The sequence below is a fragment of the Alligator sinensis genome, unplaced genomic scaffold, assembly GCF_000455745.1.
Source record: "Alligator sinensis unplaced genomic scaffold, ASM45574v1 scaffold1207_1, whole genome shotgun sequence".
Lineage (NCBI taxonomy): Eukaryota > Metazoa > Chordata > Crocodylia > Alligatoridae > Alligator > Alligator sinensis.
In genome coordinates, this window is record NW_005842867.1 from 325656 (window position 1) to 334144 (window position 8489).

General features: G+C 42.3%; 1 long non-coding RNA gene across 1 annotated transcript; it reads right to left on the minus strand.

Annotated features, from left to right (window-relative positions):
- Nucleotides 1-2202: 2202 nt before the first annotated feature.
- Nucleotides 2203-8230, minus strand: LOC112548003. Its single transcript, XR_003091812.1, has 3 exons — nt 8173-8230; nt 5373-5565; nt 2203-2252 (listed from the first exon to the last, which is right to left on the minus strand). It is a non-coding gene; the product is annotated as an uncharacterized LOC112548003 (long non-coding RNA).
- Between the last annotated feature and the right edge of the window lie 259 nt (nt 8231-8489).

Genomic DNA, 8489 nt, shown 5'->3' on the forward strand with positions numbered 1-8489 from the left:
CACACGTGTAGATATGCCTAGTGGTATCATAAGATGATTTAACACAGAGGAAAAAATTCTTTCTTTCCTCAAAGATCATGTGGCTAGGGACAGAAATTACACATAAACCAGTATAAGTGATTGGAAACCAGTTCAAATTTATAACACAACAGAAGTTCAGTGCACATAAATCACTTACAAAATGGCCAAAACCTGTTTAAGATAAACCTGGATGGATGCATTATCAGACTTAACTGATTTAGGTTAAATCATTTTACTGAACTTCTGTCCCACATTCCCTCTAGATTCGAGCTAACTCACAGTCCCCCAGCATCCCAGGATGCTTTGCATCTCCCCTGCAAAGCACTCAGGGTGGGTCGACTAGCTTTGGCCCAAGCTGTCTGTTCCAGCTGAGCAGGGAAGTGTGCTCTAGCACCCCCGGCTTCTGGCCTGGGCCACTGCAGGCATGTGGCTTCATTTCTGGAATCAAAAGTGAATGTCTGTTCACTTGCTTAGTGGTTCAATCTACTCAGTTTAGACTAACCTGTGAAGATTGAATCAATTCAGCTTTGGGCTTTTTGACTGTCTGTATTTAGTGTATGTGAAATTGTCTACCTGAGTGCCTTACTACTGGCCACTCACCAGCTTGCTGTCAGGAAATCCTATCACTGAATCTATGGATGTTTTAAACCTCAGGAATATGAGCAGAACACAGTAATGGTATGTATCTTGGAGTTTCAAGAATTATTGTTGGGGATATAGACCCTCATGTCCAACATCTCCTCAGAGCTGTTAGAGTTCCAGCTGCCACAGTTCACTCCTGAATCTTAAATCTCAAGCAGACCGATTTCTGGAATCTCATTGAAGAGTTGGGTACTTCAGTTTACAATTTAACTCTACAAAGGGCATATCATGGGTATATAAGCAATTGCATGTCCAGAAATATGGGTATATAAGCAATTGCATGTCCAGAAACAGAAACTCTTTTCGAAGAGTTCTTAAATACACCTTTATTTTCTTCTTCTTCCAGTTCTTCCGGGGTTTTTTTTCCTGAAAAAATAAAGCACAAGAGGTTGGAGGGTATTAGAAAAAATGAGGAACTTCCTAAACCCAATGCTTCTCAAAATAGTTTACCCTTTCCTTAGAAGTCTATCATTTTTCAGAAAGCAGGTATTTAGTCAGTTTATGGCTTGTCTTTGATTTTGATCTGTCCAGCAGCAACTTCAGGTTCACTCCACTACAAAGGCTAGTTCAGTTGTTTACCAGCTTGTTCTAAAGTTCTTTTGTGGCCTAGTTTCTATTCCAAAGTTTTGCTGGTAGAGCTCCAGTTTTAGTAGGAATGTTTTGACTGGATTGATACCCAAAGCCCCTGTGCAGCAGTAGAACCATCCTCCCTATAGGCAGAGATACTCCATCTCTGCTGAGCAAGGTAAGGTTCTGCCACTTCCCAGCAGCCAGCTGAAGCCGAGTCTGGACACAACCACAGTTTCTACTAGCTCTGTCAGTGGCTTCACCAGATGCTGTCTACCCAGTGTGCACTTCTCACTCCAGTCTCAGAGCTGCTGTAATATAATTGCATGGAGTCACTAGAAGCATGTGATATGACAGCGGTGGCAGTTGTTTTCTTCTGGTAGCAAAGGGGACAAGTTGACACAAGGCCTGTGTATGTCCTTGTCTTCCCCATACAAGATCTTTTAAGGCCCTCCTTTGTCGCTAATACCTCTTTATCTTGTTGCTAGTACCTTTCTGTTCTCTCTACTGCCTCCAACCCTTCAAAAAAGAACCTTCTTTTCCTTAGACAAACCCACAGCCCCACTGTCTCCTGATCTCCCAGGGAATTGTTTCAACATAGAGACAGAGGCAATCAGTGATGCTGCAATTGTCATATGAGAGTTATATAAAACCAGAATTTAAAGTTTGTACACTCTCCCCAACTATCAGATCTTCAAGCAGCGGCCCCGACAGAGCTTTTCAAGAAATATTAAATTTCTTTTTTGATGAAAATTTTAAAAAAGAAAATTTCCATGCTGTAGGGTTTCTGAACAAATTTTATTTTGTTCATTCAACATTCTTCATAAGCATAAATTACAAAAAATATTAGGCTTTGAATTTGGCATTGAGGTTCAGCTTTCAGTTTTTCACTTTGTTTTTCATATCTACTTTTGTTCTTACCTGCAAATATTTTGATTTTTTTCCTTCAATTTTTCTCCTTTTTCCATTTTGCCCCTGAGAAATGAAGGAAAACCTGTATCCATGTTGGCATTTTCAGGTGCCTCAAAAAATAATAGTGAAATGGTCATTAAAATTATTTCATAAGGGCTAGGGACACACATTACATATAAACCAGTTTAAGTGATCAGAAACTGGTTTAAACCTGTAACAGAACAGATGTTCAGTGCATATAAACTAGTTTGAAAATGGCTGAAACCTGTTTGAGGTCAACCTGGTTGAACGTAGTCATCAGACTTAACTGATCTGGCTCAAAACAGTTTATGCATGTCTGTCCCAGACCCCTTGCTGTTTTAAGTTAAATCAGAGTCCCATAGCATCCTGGCAGTGTTCTCTGCTCTACAGCAGTGCTAGTCCCCCCCCCCCGCTCCCTGGCTAGAGCTCGGCACAGACTTGCAGACACAGCAGGGTCTGCTGGCTTCCTTGCGCCCCCCTCTCCCTCCCTCTCACTACTTGCTGCTTAAGCAGAGATCCGTTCCTCCTCTCTGCCACAGCAGGGACTGTAGCCAGGATGAGGTATGCTAGCTAATGCCAAGAGGTGTCTGTGTGTGTCTCTCTCCAATTTTCACTAGGATAGGCAGACAGAACAAACCTGCTTAGGGCTTTTGGAACTAATCAACAGGTCATCCGGTAAGCTGTTTAAGAAGTTTGAAGAAATGTGGATAGAGGCTATTGTTTTGCTAATTGGATGATATAGACTGTTATTAGCCCCCAGCTGGCTTGCTCACCTGTCAGTTTGCTGCAGACAGTATGACAAAGCAGAGAGGGAGAGTACAAAGCTCCGTATCATCAACAGATGCATGCACTGCACACACACCCTTACCGCAGAGTGCTAACCCAGGACTGGGGGCTGGCAACACTCCTGCCCCTTGAGCAGCCGGCGGGGAAAAGCCTGCGACCCTGCAGGCAGACCTCCTTAATGAGAGGGTCCTGGCCACACGCCCCTCAGTTCTGCTTCCTGCAGAAGGGAAGGGAGGGCTGCTCAAGTATCCCACGGCTTCCAGTTTGAGCCACTGCAGGCATGTGCCTGAATTTCTTCAGCCCAGAGAGAATGTCTGTCCAGTTTCAAACCAGTTCAGCCTAGTCAGGTTAGACTAACCTGCAAAGATTGAATCAAGTCAGGCTCAGGCTTTTTGAATGTCTGTCCCTAGCCTAAGAGAAGTTTAGTACAAAACTTTATTTGCATGAGATCAGATGGCTAAAGGAGGTTTCTGGTGCATTTTAACCCCATAAAGTTCCTCTTCTACACACAGAATAAAGCACATCTACAGGTTTCCCTTGCTTTATGCTGTAAAATAATTCCTGGAAAACAGCGCATAACTCAAATTTGCATAAAGGGATCACTTTACAATGTAACAAATAGGGATACGTTCTAAGACCTTGACTGCACTCACTCCCAGACCCATTTCTACTACTCTTATAAGACAATTTTGGTCCTCATCAACAGCAGACAGTACACATGGGCACAGCATGTAGTGGTGAACGTTACCAGAATGGGGATGACAACTACAGAAACACGTGTTGCATACAATGAGCAAGGAGCACAGATCCACAAAGGAGACTATATTTTGGTGCATGTCACTCCCACGATGCACCGCACAAAGCAGGTAACTGCGGGCTTCCACCATACCGATCACATAAGAGTGAATTTACCTCACATATAATGAATTTTTGCTATAAAAAGAGTCATCGCAAAAGAGCAAATTCACACATACAGAACCCACATAAGGTGAGGGAAACCTGTACTTCTAAAACTTTCTCTACAACATTTTTCCTTTACCTTACTCCTCTTTAGCTGGAGGGTCAGAAAACATGAAATTTTTACCACCACCACAGATTCCACAAAGTCTTTATTATCTCACTCATGATCCCAATCCCCTAGTACATGCTAAAAAAAAAAAAAAAAAAAAAAAAAAAAAAAAAAAAAAAAAAGATACAGTCAGTGTGAGTAGATTTTTATAAGCACAGTAAAAGCTCCTTTCTTATTAAAGAGCTGGGGCAGCATTCCAGTGCCATTCCAGTCCAAGATAATCCCTAGTGACTGAAGACTACTGCAATTGCATGAGTCTTTCTAAAAAATCATTAAGTAGGATTAACCTTCCCCCCAACCCCTAACCACTATCCCTTAGCTCTGGCTAGTTGTTGAGTTTCCTTTAGCAATAACTGCTTTGTAGGGAATCAGATGCATACTAAATGTTTCCTCTGGTTCTGGTGAACTTTGAGGCTATAGGCCAGTGTATTTATTCCCTTTTGTGGGGATTCTTTTTTGCCAAATACTCTATTTCCAGCATAATTTATGTGCTGCAGCATTATTTGGAAAGCAGTCAAGTCCTTTCCCCATGTTCCAAAAATGAAAATAACATATTGTCCACCTGGCTGCATAATAGTTAACCCTCTGTTAGGGTGTTTTGCAGTGAGTGGAGATTTGTGAGACAATCATAGCCTCTTCAGTGCTCTATTTGTTGGCTGTATATCATATAATTTCAGATATTATATATATAGGTCTGAGGATATCCTGCAGGTTGATCCATGATGGTCATTATGGCTAAATACAGAAGTTCAAAAAGCCCCTGGCAGAAGCACTTTAACTTACCTTGCTTTACTTTAAGCACTATAAGTTACAGTAGGAGCTAACAGAACAGACATTTTCTGTTCAGTAGGGGGGCTTACAGCCTGGCTGCACTGGCCCCTGGAGGTGCTCTTGCACGCCTCTCATGAGGCGGCCAGAGCAGCCCCAGCCCCAGCCCTTGCCAGCTGGTGACTGTGAGCATCAGCTGGGGGAGGAAGAGCAGGGAACGGGAGTTTCCTATCTCTGGGGGTGAGCTACTTCTGCATGAGGGGTCCCTCCACTTCCCCCACATCTTGACAGCTGCAGCCAGCAGCTGCAGTGAAGCAATGACCAGTCAGGAGTTAGGGATACAGCCTCTGAATCAGAACTTCCTAGACCTTCAGTGCCGGAGGCTACAAGTGAGAGAGGAACAGTGAGGAGAAAAAAAAAAAAAACAAACCCTGGTCATACCCAATTCCCTCTCCCTTTCATCATCCACTCTCTGCCGCTGTGTGACACAGGAGACTAGCCAAGATGAACCTATGGTCTGACCTAGTAAATGACAGTTCTCAAGCTGTTTTTTTTACTGAAGAAAAATGGGAGTTTTGCCACTTACTTGAACATAGCCAAGGTTTTCCCAGTAAATGGCAATTTTCATGTTGCTTTGTATCTGGACCACCAAGCTAGGAAGGCAGCGGCATTCTGCAGCAGGGGAAATCAGTGACATCCTGCAGCAGTGCATTCATTCATCCCGCCATTCCTCAAAAGTTGCTGACCCCTGTTGTAGGGTACTGGGCTGGATTTTCCCTCTGGAAGTAAAGATCCACAACAGGAAGAAATTAGCCATGTGGGCAAACCCCATGCAGAGGAAGACAGATGGGTCCGATTCTCATGCGTTTCTCCCCATACTTCTAATATCATGTCAGCTCCTCTTCCCCACTTTCTCTCCCCAAATAAAGACATTGACTTAAAGCATCCTGAAATTGAATAAATAATCTGCTTTTACAAAGGACAGCCTCAGGCCTCTCTCAGTGGCTGCACTGGGAGAGTTTCCCTTTGATTATAGTCCCCACACACTAATGGGATGGGGATGGGAGGGCAGGAACCAACTAATGATGTGTGCTTCCTTGCTTAGCACTGGCTAGGAGAGATGGTTGCAGTGTACCAAACTACACAAATCAGGCCAATACTTCCCCATTGTCATTTAAAGCTTTGGTTTACACCAGATAATTTCACTGGCCTAAAAGTTCAACCCTGATTAGTGAGATACGAGATCTCTTTTATATGCCAAAGATGCTCTCCGAGTGTGGTTTTTGTTTAATTACCAACCACTACTGTGCAGAGAATGTTTATTGCTGTCTAAAACAGCAACTAGGAGCATGCAGCCTCTCTGAGGTGGCTGGTGAGTCTGTTGATTTGAATAGTAAAACTATTTACAGAGCCTTAGAGTCTATAAACATCTAGCACACATACATGGTGCATTACTTCATAAAACTGCCGCACAAAATTAAAAAGAAAACCATGAACTTTCTTTTGCACTCAAAGTGGAGGGTATTTCTTAATCATCATCATCTGAGGAAAAGAAAATGATCTGCCGACTTCTATAGATACATAAATATAACCAGCTGCAAGTCAGAGCCAAACTCCTCCAGTCTTTGGCGGTGTTTGGATCCGATGCTCTGGTTCAGCTCATTGTAAGAAGAGGGGCCAGTACAGAGGTTTGGGATTCTGAACGAAACTTCCTCAAAGCTTGGATGTATACAGATATTCAAGCGATTAATTCAAATCCATTGTATACGCAGAAGTCAGTCACAAATTCTGAGTCCAAATCTGATCTCCCTGGAGTTCCCTGGAATTCACGCTCAGGGTGTGAGCCCAGCACCGTATCTATTACCTCCAAGAGAGAGACAGAGACCTGGAATTCTGTATGGAAACTGGCCAGACCCCTGGCCAGGCTAGTGAGGTGAAATAACACGAGGTAATGTAGTGCTAAAAGATGGTTATCATCCAGCTGCCTTGTATGGTGGGCTGGGCTGCTTCACTTAAGAGATCAAGGGATCAGGAGTGGGATAAAGACACAGTTCATTTGGAGGAGAGCAGGGTAAGAGGGGGAAAAGGTACTTGTATACCATATTGATTACTCTGTATAGATGATAGATGGTCAGATGGGCCGGGATGAATTATTTTGGGAGCAGTCATTTTTGGGATAGAGGGAGCAGTAACATTTTGATGAAGCTGCATCACACTGAGTTTTAAACTATCCCTGGAAAGCCAGCAAAAGAAAAGTTACATAGGAAACAGATCCGTGAACACCATATTCATATTAGTCAGAGATCTGAATTATGTGGTCTCAGCAATTCAAGGCAGAGGGTCTGTGCTGAATCTAACTTTCTTTAAACTGATTTAATTAAATGTGCTGATGGCTAATATGTCCTATGCACGAAGGTGGAGGAACTGTCCTCTCTGGTTCTAATCACAGTCCAGGGGATAGCCAGTAACTGTTATTCCACAGGTTGGATTAAAACCCTTCTAGGTCCTGAAATCAATTCAAAATTCCACAAGAAGATATTATTCAATTAACTTTAATTTGAAGTTAAAAAAAAGGACTTGAGGGCAAAATGAGAAGTCATCATGTGAGTTAGTCTCAGAAGAAGTGATAATTCTGGACAAAAATTGTCTAGGCCATTAAATAAGGCCAGGATGTTAACTTCAAAAATAAAATAAAGGCCATTACCAGCCATTGGAAAAAACAACCCCCCCCCCCCCCCAAAACAAAAAAAACCAAACAAACTCACAAGTCATTGCAGGCCCTTGTGTCTTATTATTTCCATACAGACAGTTATAATTTCACAGTGCCTATTGCTTGCTTACATTTGATTTATTTCACTTGTTTGAGACTCCACACACATGGTATCAATTAGGCTATTACCTTGTATAATGCTATGCTAGAAAAGTTGTTCCTTTTAGCTCTGTTCCCTGGGCTTAAAACAGTTTAGAAGAGCTTCAAATACCCTTAGCATTTTCATATGTTGGCCTGTTTTGTTCATATATCTAAATAAAAGTATGAAAAATGGCATGAATGTAATGTTAAACCTGGGATGTATTTGGAGTCAGGAGAATTTAAGACTCAGTGTTCTCACAGTAACATTAACATTCTCACTTAAAAGTGAGCATTGTAGGCCAGATTTGATAACCTTGATAATAGGGCCTCACATTCCCCAAGCAGCATCACTGAAACTCTGAAGTACTAAAATAAAATTAAAATGTCCTTAAAATAATGATATTGCTCTCTGTTGATTATAACACATATAACTACTAATACAAGAAAATATATACTGTACAGTTCATGCATCAACATTTTTGGAAGATCATGTAAGTGAATGGAAACCAGCCCATAGTCGGTCCTATTTACTTACAATTTTATGAGCAGAAGAGCCTTTCTGTTATATGAAGTGGTGTCAGTCTCCCCACAGATAAAATTGAACTGAAAGGAAAGAAACGAGTGTTTGTGTCCATTTGGGGGTGTTGTCATGCTTAAACAGGCTATCAAGGGCTTGCTTTTTACACTCAGCTTTTGTCAAGCTTGCAACCTCAATCCTAGGGCCTTTCTCTGGCCAACACAGTGGCCTGCCCTAACTTGCTACCACTGCTAGCTAGAGGCTGGATAGAGCACACCAAAGGTGCCCATCAGGCCCAAGATTCTGCCAGCTACCTGGTAGCTACCTGCTACTTT